Source organism: Ornithodoros turicata, chromosome 4, assembly GCF_037126465.1.
Source record: "Ornithodoros turicata isolate Travis chromosome 4, ASM3712646v1, whole genome shotgun sequence".
NCBI classification, from domain to species: Eukaryota; Metazoa; Arthropoda; class Arachnida; order Ixodida; family Argasidae; genus Ornithodoros; species Ornithodoros turicata.
In genome coordinates, this window is record NC_088204.1 from 10,206,734 (window position 1) to 10,229,903 (window position 23,170).

The 23,170-nt window shown below is 45.7% G+C and overlaps 1 protein-coding gene across 2 annotated transcripts in view; it reads left to right on the forward strand.

Annotated features, from left to right (window-relative positions):
- LOC135391005 (QRFP-like peptide receptor) overlaps positions 1-23,170 on the forward strand; it is a 169,187-nt gene that overhangs the window by 64,957 nt on the left and 81,060 nt on the right. Inside the window, exon 2 of one of the 2 annotated variants that reach the window (XR_010421848.1) lies at positions 8,140-8,197. The exons of the other annotated variant lie outside the window; for it this stretch is intronic. The gene's annotated coding sequence lies outside the window, so the exon portion shown is untranslated. The remainder of the gene's footprint in view (positions 1-8,139; positions 8,198-23,170) is intronic. 2 annotated transcript variants of the gene reach the window in all.

Genomic DNA, 23,170 nt, shown 5'->3' on the forward strand with positions numbered 1-23,170 from the left:
CCGAAGGCAGGACACAGCAGGAAGACAGAAAAGCAGGACCGAAGGTCGCGTCCGTTTCAGGGACCATCGTAATCCCCTCAAGACCGTGGCTTTCTGGCGTGACCTTGTTTGCCCCCTAGCGTCCAGCCTATAGTTCAACTCTACCAAATTGGTGGCGCTGTCGACTACTACGACGTCGTTTGTTTACAAACAGGGAGAAGTCTATTGGGAGAAGACAGTTTCGCAGGAAAACGACAGCATATTTATTATGTAGCTCGGACACTATGCTGGGCTTTTATGAATAGCTGGTTCTCAAAGTCGTCTTCTGCCATCCTAGCAGGATGTGGTCTCTCCGGCAATGTAGATTGGACGCCGTGGAGTCCAATGACCAAGGAAACATATCCGAAGTGACGACACCACTGCATATGTGAGCGTGATTCAGTGCTTAACAGTGAAATCTAGAGCGCACTGTCACGGACTTGACCTCTGTTCGTTGACCTCAACTCTTTTGTTGTGCGCAGCATGGTTGTTTCCTCCAGGTCCGATGAAAAAAAGTGAACATGTGTTTGGTATAATTCCCGTTACGGAGCACGCATAGGCGTGTCCACAGGCTTCTTGTCGAGCGCTAGGCAGACCAGTGAGAATGAACGTGAGTAAGAAATATGGTCTGTGAAGAAAGGGTGGGGCACTAAAAAAGCGTCGGTATCGGTAACGATACGGAGATCGCGTTACCGTAAATTTGTAACGGAAATACTTTTCCGATACCGATTTAAAAAAAGTTTCGCGATCCGCACTCGGATACCGAAAAAAAGTATCGATTACTGTAACGGGGTTACGTACAACACTGCCTTTTTTCCGACAGCAGTGTTGCTCACCGCTCATAATCCTCTATTTGTCCCTTGTCGTGGAACTCTGTACTGTTCTCACGGCATCTACACTCTACAGTGAAATAAGTGAAAGATCGTATATCCGTTTGAGCCAAGCATGGCTCGCTTGCACGCCTGTTCTCCGATCACGTTTTTAATTATACCAATCGAGCCGGCGCATGTTAGTAGAGATAATGATCTCGGTGTTCTTTTTTCTGTTCCTTCCATGGCGCTGCCCTGCTGGCTTCAGATGGAACAATGTAAATGTGTATAGCCAACAAGCGAGGTAGTCGACCACGCATTTAATATGAGAATAAGTAATGCGTTCACGCTTTTCGTACCGCTACAGTATTTCCCGCAGTTGCATGGAGACAGAAATGAGAAAAACTATACGTATGGGGGCTTCAAGCATGGATTGGCATCAATAATAATAATTGTTTCGCATAATAATGTGTTGCGTTAAGGCGCCCATAACTTGATTGTTGCCTTGTACAGTGGTTATGCCCTTTTATAATTCCATTATGTACATGCCTGATTACACAGTCAGCGTAATGAATTGTTCTGACTGCGAGAAATGATTTTCTGGCAGGCTCGTTAATACTTCTTACCTCCGGCCGTATACTATATCATTATCTATCATTATGAGTATAAGGTGTCCTTACTGAGAAACAGGCGCCCTCATCTCACGTATACTGTTTTGATTTGGGAACTATGGGATGACAACACTGTATACAATGCATTGTCATTAGCGGACGCCACTGTGCCGCCTCCTGGTGGGGATCCTCGTTTCGGTTTCGTTTCTGTTACTTACAGTAAAAACGGTCATATTGAAATGATTTACTTGGAACACATATGTCGTTGTCGTCGTGAATCACCCGGAAATATCAACGCTGGACAGCCTGTTACAAGTGCAATGCCTTGATACGCAATGCAATGTGCGAATACTGCCCGGGAACATATCCCTGTGACACCAGGGGGCGACTCCCAAACTTCTCGGCGCCAATATATTACAACTGTGTTGTGGCGCGGTCTTGATTGTGCATTTTCTGTTGGTTTACGAAATCGGAGCTTTAAGTGTGAGGGTTAGACCTCCCCGTAAGCACCTTTCCTTCCTCACCTTCCAGGTGAAGTCCTTGGAACAGGAACCTGTTGAAACTGTTTCGTTACCATCCATTCATATAATACACCTGATATACATATTTAGTGGAAAGACTGGCTTCAAGGTATTCGCGACTTATGATCATTCGGAATATATGTATTGGCATCATCGTGGAAGACCAGCCATATACAGTCATTGTATTGTTGACTCTATGAGATGAGCCACAGAAGATTGTGTACTCATCTTCCTAAGCTTTCCCTAACCATTTATCCCGCTTGTTACCCCACTTGTTATTCGTATCTCGCCTATTTCTATCCTTGAGTCAACAACTGAGACAAGTTCTAAAACATTGCCACATTGCTATCGCACTGAAGTGCAGCATCCCATCGTATACTCTCGAGGAGTGCCAACACCACTGTGCTTCACATTTAAACCGCCCCGCATATCTTCCCAATTCCCTCCCCTGGAAAGCCTTCAAATGCTCGGGAAACATAATTTCATTCATACTTACTCGCTCAAGTGGAACTTGATGATCCCGTCCACCACTCTGAAGCCTTTGCACTGCCACTGTTTGAAGAAATTTCGCTGCCCCAAACGTAACCTTTCCCTCCCAAGCCACATGCGGACATAATAGCTCACAATATTTCTAAATTTCGCCTTGCTCCAACAATCACCTCCATGAACAACCCTACACCTATTAAGCCACACTTGATAGACAATTTCTGCGGCGACCAATAGATAGAAGCTCTGCTGCTTCTTAACTACTTGCCCAATGTGGATCCCCACAGCTTGTTCAAACGTAAGACTACTTAATCCAAAATATTTTTTGAAGCATAACCACAGGTATGCAGGCACTTTACACTCAAAAATTGCATGTTTTACTGTTTCTGTGCGACTACAAAGCGCGCAGTTCCGTCTACTGGTCTTACCCCATAAATAGAATCTGTCTTTCACAGGTAGTACTCCATGCCCTATTCTCCACAACAGCGATTTCCTTTTACTATCCAACCAGAAACTATTCAGTCTTCTCCATCCCTCTCGTGGTATCTGGGAAGAGGAGTTCTCAACAAATTCTTTCCTCAAGTCATTGTATATTTCCACGACCTTGCAGTCGCCATAGTCCTTATTATTGTTCAACGTTTTAAGCTGTACAAGAGCCTGTTTCGCTACTTTGTATAGTCTTGGCTGGTTTTCAGACATTGGGACTCTATGATCAATGCTTTCTTGCCTGAAAAGTTTTATGTTAGTGCCCAGCCAAAATCTCGATAAAAGTTTCCCGGAACCTTCCTGAGTTAGCATCCTGTAAGCTCCATGTACCGCGTATGCCTGTGCCAAATGTCGAAAGTCCGGAATTTGCAGGCCACCATCCTCTATTGGAAGCTTTAATCTTTCTTGCGCCACCCACTGGGTCTTTCCACTCCAAATGAAGCTAAAACAACATCTCTCTATTCCTCGGCATACATCCCGAGATGGGTGAATGACCGAGAACAAGTATGTGTACTTTGGCACCACGATCGCTTTAATGACCTGTGCTCTAGCCATCAGTGACATTGCAGGCTCGTCGTGATCGTTCATAATCTTTTCGACTGCTGCCTTCAAGTAGGACCAATTCTTGCAAGACGCTCCATGCTTATCAAATAGGATACCTAAAATTTTTACTTCATCAACAACTCTGAGCCCTAGATCTCTCCTTGGGTACTCGCCCCCCATGTACAGCATTTTCGATTTCTCTTTGTTAATTTTCGCTCCACTTCTTGTCCCATATTCTTCTAAAACCTGCAATGCGTTCTCCACGTCCTTTTCACTCTGAACAATCATTGACAAGTCGTCTGCATAGGCGACTATTGTCTTTGTCTGTGCTGAGCCAGGTATTCCCACTCCCTTGATTGATGAACACTGATAGAGCTCTCGCAAGAGGCGATCAAATGCCAGGACGTACAAAAGAGGAGAAAGAGGGCAACCCTGCCTTACACCTCTTCGAATAGTAAATTCCTTCCCTAGACAACCGTTGATGAGCAACCTGCTCTTGCATCCTCTATACATCGCTCCTATAGTGATTACTATTTCATTTTCTGCTTCGACTTGTTCTAGCGTTTCCCTCAAAAACGCATGTTTCAACCTATCAAAGGCCTTTTCTTGGTCAAAGGCCATTAAAATACTTCGTACGTCCCTCTCCGCTAACCACTGTATTACATCCCTGATTTCCCAAAGTTTGTCCTGTATTTTTCGACCACCGACTGCAGCCCCCTGAAATGGAGATATCCAGTTTTCCATGTTTTTTTGTAGCCTCTTTACTAGAACCTTTGCTAGAATTTTGTAGTCTACGTTTAAAAGTGTTATCGGCCTCCAGGCTCCCAACTGCTCCTTTCGCTGGGGATCCTTGCATAACAAAGTAACGGTTCCCTCCATAAACTCGTCTGGTAGTGATCCCTGTTTTAGAGAGTTGTTAAGCACCTTAACCAGAGAGGGACCCAGGAGGTTCCAATACTGCTTGTAGAACTCAGCAGGCAACCCATCGGGTCCAGGTGCTTTTCTGTTTTTCAGGCTACGGACAACCTGAACAACCTCCTCGCAGTTCAGTTCAACACCCCTGCGGGTGTAATCGGAACGGAAACGGTCCGACTCTGTGAGGTCTCCCCCGTACAAGTCTGAGAAGAACTCTCTGGCCATTTCAGCTATTTGTCTCTGACCAGTGATTCTGCTGCCGTTTTTCATTAGAGCCTCCATTGGTGGCTGAGCTGAAGAAAGATGTTTGGAGAGGAGCCTTCGGGAGCACCAGGCTTCCTTCTCAATTTTATTTTTCGCCGCCAAATACCTTACTGCCTCCCACCGCTCCTCCCTCAGGAGTGCCAGGTGATCGTTGGCAGAAGAAAATGTCACACCGGAAAGAAACCCAGTGCCAGTTTGTTGAAGTTGGCGCAGATGTGCCTGAAGTCTGCATGTCAAAGCACGCTTCTCATGGGCCTTTTTCCGGCCCCAGGCTCTCAGACAGTTCCTGATGTCATCTTTGAGTTTTACCCACCAAGCAAATGTACTGTCACTCTCCCGGACCGCTCTCTCAATTAAGGTCTGTATGTCCGCATGAATTTCTGGACACTGCAGTAATTTGGTGTTCATGCGCCAGGGGTGTCGGGAGCCTGGAAAACCCACTTTTGTCAATTCAACTAAAACTCCCTTATGATCAGAGATGTCAATGGTCTCCATCGTCTGAATATTTTCTACATTACCCAACAAGTGACTTGACACATAAATTCTGTCTAGTCTACTTCCCCCCAATTTATTTAGTCGTGTGAACCCATTTCCTCCTCCTCTAGCAAGTGTCCAAGCGTCTGCCAACTTAAAAGCATCTATAGCCTGCCGCAACTCTGCAGCTCCAGAAACGTTTTTATGTACACCCGATGATGTATCTTTTGCATCAATTACACAGTTGAAATCACCTCCCACAATGAAACTGTAAGCTCCAATGAAATAGTAAGGAAGCTCATCTCTATAAAACTCCCCCGACTCATTTGCTTTATTTGGCCCATATATATTGATCAGCCTAAGCAACGTGCCATCATTATCTATGTCTACGGTTACTATTCTCCCGTGCAGGTCTTTCTCAAACTTGATAACTTTGACCTCTCTTGGTTTTAAGAAGATAATGCCGACCCCTCGTGAGTTATGAGTTCCGTAGCTCCAATAAGACAATGTGTTGAAATATCTGTCAAAGTCTTTTGCCTCCAGCTGTTTGTGCCAATGCGATTCTTGAATGAATATACAATTCACGCCTAAAAACCTTGCTAGGTCAATGACTTCGTTTTGTTTCACTCTACTTCTAAATCCCCTTACATTAAACGTTAATAATTTGAAAGTCATTGACGAAGTCGGGGAAGGGTTCAAGAAAAACACGTCGGAGAACAGCAATCTCATCTAGACACGCACCTTAGGCGCATTTACCCGCCCTCTTCCTTCTCTTCGATATCCTCCTCCTTTTCAAAGTCATACCCCTATCATTCCTCTCACTACTGTCACTCACACGCCCTTCACTTTCAGATACCAGAGTAGCTACGCTCTCTCCACTATCCGACGCCTCGTTATTTGACCCAGGAGACGCACAAAGCGTTGGGGTGGTTGATGCGTCCGACACATTCCCTGGGTCCCCACTAGAGCGATTTTCGAGCACCTCAACTTCCTTTATGTCCACCCTACTACACCCTTCTACATCCTCCGGCTCCTCCGTACCCTGGCTTTCGTCATCCTCAGCATCTTGCTTGTTCTGATGCTGAAGCTGATGAACCACTGCACTTTCCTCCTGAAGTGCGCGCTGATTTTCTTTATCTTCTTTTCCCGCGATATTTTCCTGCATTTCTACCGAATTTTCACCGCCATCATCCACATCTACCGAATTTTCCACATCCTGAGCGACACCATTGTTCCCCTCCTTGTCCTTGTCCGTGTTTCCCAAACAAGGAAAATTCTCGTCGGAAATCCACGGAGTGTGAACAGGATCAGGAACTCCTCCCCACACCGAATCTCTAACGTCGGCTGGGACGTTCCGTTTCCTCTCCTTTGCTGCCTTACACTTCCCACATTCTCCTTCATAGAAGGAGCTACACCACCGGCATCTAAGGGCCTTACAGTCACGAGCTAAATGGTCTGTCGCGTCACACTTAGCACACCTTCGAGTAACCCCGTGGTACAGACATTCAACACGGGTCCCTCTCACCGTCAAAAAGTTGGGAAGTTCCCCTCTAAGCTCCATGAGAACGAAACGCGTACCCGTCTCGCAGTCGTCGTGGTCACCACCGTACTTCTCCCTCTGTGTCTTAATTACAACACCGTAGTTCCCAAGTTCCTTCTCTAAGTCTGTGTCAGGATAATCAATCGGGTACCTGAACACCGTGACCCTCCTCATCTTTGCTCCCAAATAAAACGCATCAACTTTTTTCCCCCCAATCACAACCGATCCTTCCTCCTTAAGCAACCTCACTCCTTCCAAATCATTCATTACCACCTCATAATAACCATACCCTTGATTCTGCGCACCACGAACTTTACCAGGCGCGACACGTTTACAAGCATCCAACACATCTTTTCCGAAATAACCCTGCGGGGCTCGCACTTTGAACACCAAGATGCGGTCATCTTGGTTGTCGTACATTTTAGCTTAGCCGGTGTCTCAACCGGGAGACACGGCTTCGCAACACCAACCACAAAGTGCCAGTTACAAGCAACGAAAAGTGAAAAAAAATTATAAAGGAAAGAATTCGGTTAGGCCTAACAACAACAGAGCAGCAACAGTGCACGTCTTACCACCTCGTCGTCTTCCTCCTTTTTCCCTCATATACATATATATATACATATATATATATATATATATATATATATATATATATATACATATATTTTTTCCTCATATACAGTCATTCGGAATATACAGAAGAGTAAGAGCTTAATAAACCCGAAGTCAGAGGAGAATAGCTGAATCCGAAGGAATATGTGTCACGATCGACAGTCGTGAGTGATGGTGTCTTCCTCACACGATGAATAGAACTCTGATAACTTAATGAAGAAGCATAACTAAATAAATATTTATTTATTTATTTGAAGAGATTGTAAAAAAAAAATTCGTTATTTCTCTGGCGACATCCCGATGATACAGCATAGTAAAGCGAAAGAAACATTTCTTGGGCATTAATTGAGAACGATAACGGTAATCAGAAAAAGAGAGAGAGAGAGGTTCTCCAGTGAGACGTTCTTTTCATTCCTGAATGTACACGTGGGGAAAAAATCCCTGTGAAAATGGCCTGAGCAGGATGTATAGTGGCCGGGCTCTTGGTGATGGTGATGTGACAAAGAAAAAAAAAGGGGGGGGGTGCCGAACTCTGGTCTCTTTGTGCTTCGTAAGAATCTGTGGAATGAAGGCCTCGGAGTCACAAAGCGTCAGGCCATAAGACGACGTGATCCACCCGTTAGAATAACGAACGTTCTGAAGTACATTAACGACAGTTATAGTTACTTACTTATCACAACTTACTTATTATCAACATTTACAACATTACAACTTACGTATCACGCTTGACCTGCGCTTCTGTGAAGTAAATACTTGAAGACAACTTCCTTGTCTTGCGTGTCATAGCACTTAGTGGCTCCGAGCACCGCCCGCCCACGGAGTCGTTAATCAGTCCTCTGACGTTCCGTCAACTCTTTCAGGAACCGTTGACATCGTGCCTGTGACTGCTTTGATACTTCCGCCCCCAACTCTGCACAAGTGAGTTATATTTGAAACTGGCTTTATTTTTAAAAGAAGACAGTCCCGTTTTCCCTACGACTGCAGATTATTTAGATACAAGGAGCAGCCGAGAGGAGCAACAAGATGACACGCGTTCCATAAGGAACAGCGACAGGAATGCAACGTGCTCGTAACGGATGTTGGCGACGTGCCAGGAACAGAACTGACTTCAGACAGCTGCTTCGTGACAAAATTGACAAAGAGAAACAATAATAGTGACTGTAACGCAGCGGTGCCCTACCATGTATGGGTATGGGTCCAAAGACGATAGCGTGCCAGGTGACCACAACGCATTCCGAACAGGTCACGTGTCTTTACGAACGCCAAGATAGGCTACGTGGCGACAATACTGGTGGCGCCCTTGTGGTCAGCGGGCAAACTGTTTCCGAAACAATGCGGTGGATGATTCTATGCGTCGTATTGTAACTTCTTTCGACCTCGGTAATTAGTTTTATTTACCCTGGTAGTGGAACGCGTGCATTTGCATGTGAGGCCTCGTTCTGCTGACCACTCCCAAAGATGTGATAACGACACGCGTGCCAAGACTCGCGTAGCCGATGCGATGCACTCATACTTTGGAGGAATAAGCTGCCATGTTACGTGAGAAGCACCGTTTAATATGCGCTGGCAAAATACGTTCAATCTGTCGGTTCTATGCTGATGGGAATATGCCGGCGAGCACTAGAACGGAATATAAGCAAAGCCACACGACCTCAAAATTAGGCCAGGGCGAATATTCGAATTTTCGATCGTACACAAAGGCGAATCATTTAATATTCGATTCGATTTTTGAATCCAATTGTGTGTTCGAATTTCGAATCGAATCCACTTTTCTTCTACACCGAATATACTTCGAATGTTCCGAAGCTACACACGTAGGACGAAAACTCCACAAGGGAGGGCTAACATAATGCGCACTACTTCATATTCTCATCCTTATGAATGTATCGCGTATACATGCTTTACACATATTTATATCCGTGTATGTCCGGCTATACGCCTATTCGCTTCGTCTTTCCTTCGGCTATATATCTGTTCGCTTTGTATTCGGTTCGGTTTTAACATAATTATTCGTGCATGTCCACTCAAAATGACATGATGCCTGTGATGTGTGACCATTCATCATCATCAATTTATATGTTGTTGTTGTTGTTGTTGGGACCAGTACAAGATGGTGATTTTGTCGCAAGCAACCAGTTGAGAATAACGAAAGGAAAGTTAGGTAGCAAGCGAGCTGGGTTTTCAAGGGTTTTCGGGTTTTCAAGTCATGACTTGAGAATAGTTATCATGACAGTGCTTCTCTTTCTTTTTCTTTTTGTGGGGTTCATTATTATCCATATTCATTATTCAGCAGAATTCGTCAAGTAACGAAGTCATCTTGTCACATTCAAACAGAAACAAGAATGGTGGGCGTATAGGACGTCCCAGTTGATCGTAACAATAATATCCGTATTTCCTCTCTTGTTGGTATGACTTGACAGTAACCAGTCATGGTGCTGCTTTAGGATTGCAGAAACGTGAAATACCGTCACGTGACAGTGTACGGAGATCCTTTTCTTACCGATGCGAATCTAAAAGAGTTATTTTCTTTTTCTTCTGTAATATACCGTGTAACACAAAAATATAAGTCAAACTTTTTTTTAATTCCACCGAAGAAAGTCCACCCTTTTCTTCTATACTGCTCATTGGCAGAAAGAACTAGGATCTCTCAACAATCGGTGACGGATACCGCCATCTTCCTAAATTTTTCGTGATTGTGCTAAACCAGTGCATTTGTAGCGCGCACGTATTTAGCGTATTTGTAGCGCACGTATTTGTAGCACGCACGCGCTTTAGTATCCATTTTGCCGCATTACCGATCGAGATTATTCTCGAGATTAAGGTTGCCTTCTTTCTTTTTTCTGGCATAAAATCTTTTAACCTATACACTCTGCAAGTAACCGAGCGTTCTGCGCATATCTCCTCTCCCGGTTACTCCACTCGGGAAGCCCCATTGGCTACGGCGGCGCCCTCCCTCTTCCCTCTCACTGCCTCCTCTCATGCGCAGAGACGCACTTGCACAGCGTATACGCAAAAACGCGATTCAAGGAATGAGCGCCGCCATTAGTGCTGCCACTCCGTGGTGGTCACAGGAACTGTGCACGTGTGGTGTGCCGTTTGCCGAGTTCCTTCATTTCCCTGTGTGTGTGTTCATTCATGTTCGTCTTCATTTCGTGTTCGTTCACTTTCTCCCGGTCGGGAACCGGTGTAGAAAAGGTATCGCATCGGCCAGCAACTCCTAACGTAAGCAACCGTGCATATCGCACGCGGAAGCAGGCGATCTTCTTTTTCCTTGATCTTTCGAACGTTGATACGCCACACAGACATTTACCGGATGACCAGTTATACGTAATGTTTTAAAGACGGCTGCCACCAGTATTCATCCCAACGAGAAGAGGCGATTTTGGCAGACCACCCCAATTGTGTCGTTGCTGGGAGCGAGGCTTAGGAGCGCACGGAGACTGGTGGTTTGAGAGTAACGCGACAAGGTCTATATATTACGCTTTTACGGTTTCTTTACGTCAAAATTTGCCGTTCAACAAACAGCGATCATCCTCAAAATGCATTCGGCATCCTTATCTCGTTGGAATTGTCATCTGACCCGAGCGATAACAGTCAAAACATGTACTTGGGCTCATATACTTCCTAACGGAAGTGCATACTTCATCGCGGCTCAAAACCCTATTTTATCTCCCTAACATCAGGATTCTGAAACACGACACCGGTGACCTACTTTTTTGTTTGCCTCAACACTTCCCTCTGTCGCGAGAAACCGCCCACTACAAACTCCTATCCCCGAATCCTATTGTCCTCGCGAAATATTGGCTTCTTGCTATTTTTATGGGAGTCACTTTGAAGCCTTCAATCCGATGGAAAAGACCTAAACCCCACCGGATATGTATGAGGGACCAGGGACTGTTCCCCATACGAGTTGCACCGCGTGTACTGAAAGATTTCTAGAGGAGTGTGTATCTTTATGATCAATAAGATTCGCCTTCTATTTTAAGCGCCGTTATAAGATTGCATCGCGACGGGAAATGGAGTGAAGGCTCGTTTTATTTACGGTTGGCGTCGCGGTTTGAGAGCGTCTCACCGGAAAATGTTGTTCTTGCTTTTATTCCCTGATGTAAGAGAACAGAAGAATTTCCTTTCTTTCTTTTTTTATAAAACGTAAGCTGTCATCTTCTTCTGTCGTATAAGAACTGTCGTCGAACACTACTACTCGCTGTTTTCATCTCCAACGTTGTATTGTACTGACACTGGCCAGGGCGGTAGTTGTCCGATACATATTCTGCTAACACTTTGCAAAAAGAGCCGCATTACAGGAGCATGGAAGGGCTCGTTAAAAAAATACGTAAGCGAGAGTAGAAGTCAGGATTACTATAGCCGTGGTAGACACATACGCACAAAAAAGTTGAAGTGCCCCGTGCAGTCCTGGTGCACAAGAGAGCTTTCAATTTCGCGGTCACCAGAGGCATGGACGAGCGGGTTTAAGCGTCCTGTTCGTTGGTGGAAACCAAGGCCGTGCTGAAGCCTGGGAGGTCGTGGGTTCGAGTCCTACCACCGGCTGTGCTGTCTGAGGTTTTCCTTTGGTTTTCCGAAAGACTTTCGAGACGAATGTCGGCACAGTTCCCTGCGAAGTCGGCCCAGGACGCATGCTAATCGCCCTGTCCTCCATTCCTTCCTGCTGTCCACATCTGTACGTCGCTCATAGCCACAGTTGCTTCGCTGCGTTAACGCGAAATAAAAAAAAAAGTACAATTAGAAAAAGATCCTCTTCTCTCTTGCAAGCCCGCAATGTAACGTCGTCCGCCCAATAGTGAGGCACGCGCCTTATCTTCTTCTTCTTCTTTTCCTTTTTTATTTATTTTCCTTTTTGCGATTGTATTTGGGTACTGACGCAGGGCAGTCCAGCTGTCGCCTTGCTCCCTCGCCGTAGCAGACGATTCTCGGCAGCCAATAAAAGTGCTCGGAGATCTGACGTTACGACGCGCCCGAAGGAGCTGAGAGAGATCTCCGCCGCTGCGCTTACTCTTGGAAACTAATATTATCGGGAAATGTGCGGTTCACAAAGGTTCACATATTGGGTGACAGTTCCTGGATATAGAATGTTCATGTCACGCGGTAAAAAAGAAAAAGACCAATACTACATGTTCGAGGTGCCTCCCATGCTTTTAAAAGGAACAAGGGAGTGGAATCGAACCCATTGCTCGAAACACTCCTCCGCATTGCATTATATTTTCGTTGTGCGGTGTCTCGTCAGTGCGCAATGAAATTTGCAAGAACGCCCTGAAGAAGCAGTCATGAGCGGGGCGGGGCGACCGGGACGAGGCGGAGGCCCAGCCTATCCCTTGGCGTGACGTAGTCAGGCCCGTGTGACGCAGCATCAGCGTAGCGAGCACGCGCAAGGTCTCATTTCAGACTGAAGAATTGTTATTTACGGACACAGCGAGGTGCTATTGGAGGCGGACTCTCTACGTCACGGAGTGACGTCAGCACCACTCATTCCCTTACGGGATCTTTGAAGAAACTGAGGGGACCCTGAGGGTATGCAGATCAAAGATTGCTCTCGCGCGCTATAGGCCACCCATGATAATCGTTCTTGAGCAAGAGTGAAGGTTACTTTCTGCACAATACGCTAAACAAGTAGGTCAGCTATTTGCGCAGCTCCTCAGTTTCCTCCTTTCCCCTATTGCACGTGGAGCTACCTCATTGGTCCCTCTCCCGAATAAGGGGCAACATTTCAAGGAGAGGCGCACGTGGCGTCTTCCGTGGACCCATGCGGGTCCACGAATACCCCCTTATTGCGGCCTTGTGAGTGGACGGACAGTTCGTCACGTGGGTTCTCACCCCCTTAACCTCTCTCCCTTGTGCAGAGACAAAATTGTCGCAACGCGTATACGCCGTTTACGACGAAAAACGAAACTGCTCCTTAATGTCGTGCACTGACTTTTTACCGCACGTTAAAGAACCATGGGGAGGTCGAAACTGATCCATTTCCTGATCACAGTGACGTCATTCATGCCTGTAGCCGTTGCCCGGCGTAAAACTTTTCCTCCGCATCACGTGTAACTCTCCACCAGTTCCGAACGCGTGCGATGTATTCGGGTATCGTGTTTTCAGGCACCGCGCTTTCTCATGTTCTCACACGAGACAGATGCACAAAACGGTAACAACGAGGAAACCAAACTCAACTCGCCTTACTTCTGTGTGTGAGGTTAGATTATATCACATGATACAGAAAAAAAAAAAAAAAAAGATGAAGATAGTAGTGCTGACGGGTTCAGGGCTGGTTTGTAGTCGTACTTTCGAAAAATACGCGTGAACAACAAAAGAGGAAAGAAAAATTGAGGTACAGTTAACGCTTGCATTCAACACGAATTAGCAGCGGCAGCTGCTGAGGGGTGGTGCAGACACTTTCGTCGCTACATAGGCCCCACCGCACACACAACACCACTCCGCACCACAGCACACGTACCACACCACATGCACGACTACACCATATACCAGCTCCCGTGGCATAGTGGCTCCACGCCGAGACTAGGAGGTGACACGGGTTCGAATCCTGTCACCAGCTGTGCTGTCTGAGGTTTTCCCTGGGTTTTCCGAATACATTCCAGGCGAATGTCGCACAGTTCTCCCTGAAGTCGGCACAGGACGCATACTAACCCCCCTGTCCCCCACTCCTTCCTGCTGTCCTCTCTCCATCTGTCCACGTCTGTACGCCGCTCATAGCCACAGTTGCTTCGCGGCGCTAACGCGGAATTAAAAATAAAAAACAAACTATACCATACTCCTCGCGCACCACACCACAGCGGATCACACCACACGCAGAGAGAACCACACCACATGCACGAACGCAGACAGGACGGGGGAGGGGAGCAGGAGGTTTTGGTGTAAAACAGCGGTGAAACATGCGGTAAAACAGCATGAACGGTAAACCTCGTGTAGACAAAATCAGACAGATAAAACCAGAAGGAGGAAATGAATGAATAGGTCAGTTCTAAAAAAAAAACGATGTATATACAAATTGTCAGAGAGTAAGCCTGACGACGCTACAGCATCGCTATCAAGACACGGTGATTACACAGGACATCAATAAGATTAGCTGACTTCAAAAACTGCGCGGAGAAGGATACTTCGTTTTTCTCTTGTAGATTCTCTTATACAGTATAAGCGGGCCAACAATGACTACGAGGCTCGACGACAATCACTGTACACACATCAAGGATCTTCTTCTGCGAACGATCCACTCACAACAATTGGGAAGCTTCCGGAGGCGATGAACTGTGTATAGGGAACATTCAACCGGAGCCTATTGATGACAGATGCTATTGATCGTGTAACTTCTATGTTTCAGACATTCCAATGTCCAACTCCATCCAGATCCAACCAATTACACAACCGCTGCCCCACCAGAAGCAAAAAAAAGCGAGTGTAACACACCGAGATAATGATTCTCTACACAGAAATCGTACCCAAATTGTACCCGTACATTGTACCCAAAGCTCCTCACGTGAACAGAAGTGCGTGCTGTTATTTATTCATATCACCGCTGTGTTCTCCTTTGTCCCGTATAAGAGCCCGTATAAGAGAGATGCATTCACAACATGATGACTTGTCGACGCCAGATCACGCCCAAGACCGGGAATCTCGCTTACGAGCTTGTCGGAAGCCCATGATCGAACCTGTTTATAAACAACGTGCAGGCTTATTCTTCTTTCTTTTCTTATACTCTCTTCTTTTTCCCAGAATGCGCTGTGCGTAATGTTCCAGCGTCAGTCAGACGTGACATGAAAGAAACATTCTCTTTCTCATATAGAGTTCCATTTTGGGTCGTATTGTATACCTGGAAGCTGATGTCAACAGAATGTGCATCTAAATCAACAACAGCACTCTGCCGAAAGTTTGGAGTTTCTAGTAGAGGGGTTGCGATCTGGAACCAGTTTCGTTTCAGCCTTATTCTATCATCGCGCCACCTACGAAGAATGGGCTTTTTTTAAAATCGAAGCAGACGACAAGGAAAAGGATCCCACTGTGATGGACGACTCTTGAATATGTATGAGAGGGATTTACAACTTGTAAATAAAGCCCGTCGCCGATATAAAACTTGTTTAGCGTGGGATGCATTTCCTTCCTATACCCATAATAAGCGATAGACGCACGACAAAATTATCCCTAAACATTGGCGTCGTCATGATTCTTGAGAAGAGGTTATTGAACCATGGGTGGGTGTTACTGTGCACACATAGTGTAGTGCTTAGCGTTGTAGCTACTTGATCGTTGACGCTGGAACAATAAATGTGGCAGTCTAAACTATATTCGTATTGAATGTTAATTCCAGATTGTGCGGGGAACGGTCAAGCGTAGGTTTGTGCCTGCATTTGATGTCAAACTGATTTGACTAACTGAAACAAAACAAGAAAGTATTTTTTTCTATCTATCTTAATTCAATATCTTTTCCAATATATCTCATTTATATCTTTTCTTTTTCTAGAGTAAGGAAGCCTTCGCTGGTCACATCAATGATATTTCACACGTCGCATGCTCTCTTACGCTTTTTTACCCGTTTTTGGCATAAAAATACACTCTAAGAAAAACATGAGTAATTTCAGTCAATTCGGGGACTACATGCATTGCAGCAACTTCATTCGCCTATCTACTATTGCTAAATGACTAAATGCAAGGAAATTTTATAGAAGAAGAAGAAGAAGCAGAAGTCTTTATTTGCAACAGTAGAATTACGTACAGTGTAAGTAACAGGATTGCTAGGTCAAGCCTCTGCTGTGTATACGAAGTTTAGTAACTGTCTGTAGCGGTGGGGAGTAAATTTCAAGACCGGGGGACTAAAATGCGGAGTAATCGCAATCTAGAGGACTAGAAGCCGCAGTTACTCCCAACTTTACTCCTTTCTCTCTATCTCTCCCTTTTCTGTTTGTCAAAGAGTGTACAAACTTCTTTGCACATAATTAGTCCGGCATGCTTAGTTGCGCGCTCGTCGTTACTGGCACACAGCCCGGACACCCTTGGCGATCCAGAGTTTTCTTGTGCTGGCCGACACCTCTTGATCACGGATGATGCAGATGTTGATGATGATGAAGATGATCCTTCCTATTTGCTAGACGTAACTCTTCCTTCGTCTAACTCTCGCCGTTCATTACAACGTTTGCAAATATATCCATGTTTCGGCCATTGTTCTTTTATTCGCTTTCTTTCCTCTTCCAATTAGGGGAAGTGGGGCATAGACTTCCCTCTTCGCGAGCCGCCGCACTGGGCCTTTTTTTCTTCCACCAAACCGTAAAGCCAACCTATTGGAAATAACCTTCTCTTCCAAATATGTACCATCCGCGCTTTTCTTTACGCGAAACAGTATATAGAAGCGTTAGTAATGGTACTCGGTTCTCGTTAATAACTCTCTATCTGTACGCAATTACGAAGTGACTGAAGCACAATGCTGTAGAAGTAGGCACACGTACAAGTCTTCTCCGCCAAATCGCTCCGGGCAAAGAAAGAATCCGTCGCATTCTTTTCTCCTCCTTCTTCTTCTTCCCGTCGTCATATCCGAGGAGGCTGCCCGAGCTTTTCGTGGCATCTACGCCAGATATTGGGATTTTTCCCCTTGTTCCTTCCGACTTACAGCGTTGCCTGCGGGTGGGGGGGTACAGGTCACGTAGTTGCCGGTGCGGTGTCCCCTGAGATTTGCGGCAATTGATCTACCACTTTTTATTAATACGTCAGCGCACCATCTGGTGCCGCATAAATAGTCTGGGCTGTGTATTAGCTCTGAGGCCACATAAGATAGAGAAGCCAAGAAGGGAGGTAATTGTGCGCAAGAGATATTCTTGTCTTGTGGTTGTCGTGAAATATAGTACAGAGCATGAAGAAGCACGGGCTTGGAGAAACTTCGGGCTTGGAGAAACACAGCCCATCTCATCGTCATCATCTATTGTTGTTGTTGTTGTTGTTTCGTGGATGCCTGAAGAAGCGTGTGCTCTCCACGCTAAAGCTCGTATATTAAAGTTTTCCTCGAGATGCTTCATACTTTGTACTATATTTCATTTCACCGTTTGCCTTCTGGGGACCATGCGTCTTCTCTTTCATCTCTGCTCTTGTGGTTCGGGGAAGTTTTGTTCCTTATTGCAGTTCCAGATGGTGATACTACGCAGAACGAAACTCACGCAAGGTGGTGCTACTGTACAGCTGACTGTAGCCACTGTCCCTATACCGTAGCGGTGCCCCACGTCATATCAAGATATCATGAGATTGGGGAAAGAGTGGATCGTTGGCAAAACAAGCGCACGTCGTTGCTGCCGTCGTGGAACTTCGTGGTTTTCGCGTTCTGGCGAGGAGAGGTCACAGTATAGCATCTGCCTCGCACATGAAGTTTTCCTTCGTATCTCTTTCGCGCAATTGTATCCAGCATTGGAAACAACCATTAAAACAATTCACGTGATCGGCTGCTGCCGACGCACGTGGCTTTATTTTGCCAACGACAGGTCGCGACATCTGGCGTTGGCGACATCTGACATCTGACCTCTGCAGAGGTCACTGTGACGCCCGTCTCTAGTCCACACGTGTTCCATGCACGCCACAGTGATATGATAATTGCGATGATAATGATATGATGAAGCGATGATAAATGATATGATAATTGCGAATTGCTAAAGTCGAACTCGTGGTGGAACAGAAGAACAGATTGGCTTGCCGAAAAGGGGTTGCCATTGTTGACATAAGGTTAAAAAGGTAATCGATTACTCAGTAATTGATTACCGAAAATTGTAATCAGATTACTTGGAAAATTACTTGCTCACAAAATTAATTGATTACGTTAAAAAATTACTGGAAAAAGTAATTGATTACTAGTAACGCGTTACGTACAACTCTGGAAAAACCTAGTAAGAGCAAATGCCGTTGACGGCATGATTCCAGGTGGCGTAGGTTTTTATTATAATTTAGTGACACGTTTTCAGGGACGCACTGCACTGTGACAGTACCTCTAGGTAACACAAAGGTCATTCTGAAACGTTGGAAGTGATGTACCTGGACAGTATTGATCTCACGGCGTAGGATTGAAACAGTTTGAGAACGGAGTCCCTCTCAATTCCTTCACTGCTCAATGATATATGTGCACTCTTTCAAGAGTGTCCTTCATTGTCTGTCGAAGCCACCGGACTTTGTACACTCCAAGTCAACTCGCAAGTACCACTTCGCGAGCGGAACACGGCGTTCCTGTAGTACAATTAGTATTCTAGCATTCTAGACGAATTTTCAGTTATTAGAGAGTCGTTCCGAGGAAGAGCAGAGCTCAGTTTTTGTTGACTCTTATAGAATAATACTTGATCGGTCTTTTTATAGTTTTTACATAGAATTTACGTGTCTCCAATAGTTCATGTTGCTGACACTTAACAAAGCCCAGGTAACGTTTCGGCGTGGTACGCGTCTAGTGTAGGGTTAAATAAATTAAATTCACGTAATTAACGTGATCCTGAATTATTTATTAACTACCTGCCTTAAAACCTCGTGGACCTCTCCGACGCAGAGAGCCCTCGTAATTACTTTTTATTATTATTATTATTACTATTATTATTAGTAGTAGTAGTATTATTATTACGCTATGCAAAGTTAGTAATTGACTATATATATATAGTAATATTAAATTACGACACAATGGCTTTGCAATCCAGCGGCGTATTTTATGATTAAACCGTGCCTTGAACAACTCTACTACGCCTACCAGTTATATTCATTCTTTTTCTATTGAGCCGTCCTATTTATATATACATATGTATAATAAACAGACCCCCCCCCCCCCCGTTTTGTATTGAAGCTGACCACATATCTCGGCTCGGTCGATGCGCGTATATACATGTTGCTTTGCGTCTGTTCCCACCCGAAAGCTTTCAAAAGAGTTTTTCGGCATTGTGCCTCGCCACTCACGCGTTTATGTCGCATAAGTTTTGCCGAAGATGCGACATGAAAGCACATTTCTTCTCTTTCGCTGTATCATCGATCAGGCAACGGAAATGTGGACGTGCACAGCTGTTGTTCCCACATGAATGCTCCTCCTTCCGGAAGAACTCATAAGTCGCACTTATAGCTAAGCAGAGGGGAAGCGACGCATTACGTTATGGTTCAAGGGCCGCATAGGAATATTTCTCCGTCGTTATTCTGCATTTTATGCGCTGTTCCGTATGTGTCTCATCGTAATTGATGGAAATGTTCGAAGTGAACTGCATTCTGCACGAAACATAACGGTTGAACATAACAGGAACCATTCGACCGGTCGTTATTCGCGAAATGCAGTCGTCATACGCATAAACATTATTGTCCCGCAAACCAATCAGCATCGTCATCGTGACCACTCTTTTTCTTATATAGGGGGGGGGGGGGGATATCCAAGGAGGTTTTTCAAGAGTTTCAGATTTAGTATATAACCTCCTCGGGGATATAACCCACCTTCGCCTTGGATGGTGCCACGTGGAGCCTTATTGCTGTCTGCTCCAGTCATAGAAATCATAAGAGCAAAGGTTACAAGATAAGTTGGGAGAACGAGAAAGGGAAGAAGGAAAAGGATTGATTTGCAAGCATGGGTGATGCCCTCTCCCAACGTCCAAGTCCCGGAGCCGCCATGACAGATAGGTCACGTGCCTTCTCCGCTGCCTCTGCTTTCCTGGTATCCAATTCAATCCAAGCCGTCTCTGTTTGAAGTGCGTTCGTCTTATGTGCTATCATCAGGTGCGGTTGGGTTGCTTCCTGTTAGGAAAGGGTGTTGTGCTGTGTAAACCTTCTATGTCGGCACATGGGGGAACAGAGTATGGAGCTAGCACGAGGTACCGTTCGTTAACAAGTGTAGGGAGTTTTCGCCTACGTCATATGGTGGCGTGGCAGTGACGTGGCGTGCCCGTAAGCTCCTCCCACTGGTGGTCACTTTTCGTGCTAGCGGCATTTAAAGATGACAAACTGCGCTGTTTTTCAGTGTGACAACCGTAGTTTTCACAAAAGAAAATGTGAGACAATGAAGAAGCGTCTTTGGAATAAAAGAAGGGTACGGACGCGACCGGAGTTAAAAACACCATTCAAGACTTCGTTTTCGAGCAAATGCTAGATAACCTCGGCAGCTGCGCCGAAAAAGTGACCACCACCATGGCGGTGAAACGCGTTCGTTTGACGTCATGTGAAAACACCCTTATGGGTCTCTTTATTTTTTTTATTTTTTTCATAAGGATAGAGCTAAGATAAGACAAAGATAAAAAGAGAAGGTAAACATAAGGCTAAAGCGTCTATCATGGCGGCGATGTAACCAAGCTTTACTCGCAGCATGATCGATGCAAGTAGCGCATGCTCCAGTAACCATGACGTAATTGATGACGTTTTCGTGACGTCACGTAGCCTGATCGCGCACCGGCAGGAAGCTATAACGCCGCGTAATGTAGGGCAAATATACTGTCGAAACATTTGCTTCTCTGTTTCTGCTGGCACCGCATACGGGACGCTGGAAACTGTATTCAAGGAATTTGAACTAACCTTGGTCTCACTACATGCACCATAAGTTTCAATTAACCATAAACTAACCAATGTTGCTTCGTTTGTATTTCTGTCGCTCGATCGCGTACGCCATGTTAAGCCTAACCGGTGCTAGAATATGCATTTCATTCGGGAAAGCGACTTCGTTGAGACGATTCGCCGTCTTGTTTCCGCCTGTGATAGCATGCCCTTGGTATTCGCCCTGCTTTAAAAGGGATTAGGCGAACCTGAACCTGATAACAGAATGCATAATGAAGAACGTCTAGTGTGCACGCTCTCACGCTCTGGTGCTGCGTATAGGATCACAGCGCCTAAATCACACTCTCACGCACGGTAGAGATAGGAGAAAAAGCGCTCACAGAAAGACAACACTGGGAAAGTGATAAATAATAATTAGAATGGTGATGCGATGCTACGCGTAAGCTTTGCCTGCTTAGTGTGCACGACATGCTGCACGTGCCGCTGGGTAGGTCCGCGGATAATTTCGACTACCTGAGGTTCTTTTGGGGAAGTGATCATGCTGCTAGTAATGTCTAATTCTATAGACTGTGACGGCCGGTGCGCCATCCTCGAGCGGCTGTGTACTTCCTGTTAGCATGCGTGACGTCCATACCTCGTGTGTTGAGCATCAAACATTCTATAATTAACAGCAGCAAGTAAAACTGTGTGCAGTTGGCGCAAGAAACCCTGTTCAGGAAGAACACATGTGGTTGATATACTGCAATCCACATCATGCGTTTGATTTGTCTTCAATGCAGAGTGAATAAATTATTTTTGGTGTTGAACATCCAAATTCACCCTTTCCTTTATCGTACCCTCATCACGATGATCTGAAAAAATGGTGTAATACACCATATTTACAACCTACAAATACTTCGAAACGAAAAAGGGTGCTGTACTGTTAGATGCACGTATATATCCAGTTTACACATTTAAAGGTGTGAAAAGGTTTAGAGTGGTAGCGCGGGAAAACTGCTGCTGGATGTAAATTCCAGGATAGGTCCCACCAAGAACAGGGACACAAAAGTGCCTCAGTGAGACACGTACAGCTTGAGACAAAAGTTTACGGAACACTGGAGTGTCGCATTTCTCCATTATAGCGACACCCTAGCAGCAAACAGGAGCGAACACACATACTGAAAGGTGGATAGAATTGTCGGTCACCTGTTTCTGATTCGATATCTTCCTGGGTAGCCAGCACGGGGCCACTCCGATGAAGAAATATGCCTGTGCAGTGGCCCGTAAACTTTTGTCCCATACCGACACAGTACGCCGATATCTCAAAAGGCCTGAAGAGGAACAAACGTTCTTCCCTCGTGGTTGTCGCTGGACAGTACAGCACTGCCGCAGCAGTTTGAGAGGACGACCACAACGGTGATAGACAACGAAGGGAATGAATAGACGATTTTTAAAAGATGCGCGCGACACCAAGCGCGCGGCCAAAAAGCAGCATGGGACCTTTGAGCGACACTGCTCTGTCGATTATGGCTGCAGTGCGCCTTTTTGTGGATGCGAGGCGCTTCGAAGCACCAATGGTCATTGACATACACGGCTGTACAGCGTCCGGATGACTCTGGATGACACTAACTTTGGATGACTCTGGATGACACTGACTTTGGATGACTCTGGATTACAGAGATGACTCTACAGCGTCTGGAGAAAACCGGTAGACTAGAGGTACTCCAAGAACATCAGAAGGCATCGACGGTGCTGCACGTGGCTCTGACATGGGTGTGGTCTGACACGTGGCTCTGACAGGTTGAACGTCTGTCGGCTTGCAGTACTCAACTGAGTACAGAGCTGCCGCCTCTCCGTTTCGTAGAGCTCACATTCTGTGAGGACGTGCTCAATGTTCGCTACGACGCCGCATTTGGAGCACACGCTGCTGTCACAGTATCCGACCGGATTCCCAATTCAAGTGTGAAGGAGAAAACGCTTCAATCGACCTGGAATGACAGCCCACCAATATCCTCTCCCGTCAATGCCCTTTGTCCGCGTGTGCCTGTCGATAACAACGCATCCATATGTGATTTGTCGGCTTTTTTACCGTCACTTAAGATGTCCACGCAATAAGACGGAATCGAACAAATAAGGAATCCACTTCGAAGCGCACACTCAGAGCTACACAGGCTTTGTTCCGCAGAAGCCTGCAAATATTGACCACCGCCGCTTATGACGGACGCAGTGTCAAGAATATATGTGCCTTTGCCGGTGTTTCCCTTTAGCTGTCATTTGGGCTGCAGTTTCTGGCGTGTCCGTCACGATGCGTGTTAGCGCGCCACGAAACAACTCTAGCTATGAATGGCGTACACACGTGAACAGACGGAGAGAGGACATCAGGAAGGGTCAGTGTGCGTCCTAGGCCGACCTCAAGCGGAACTGTTACTA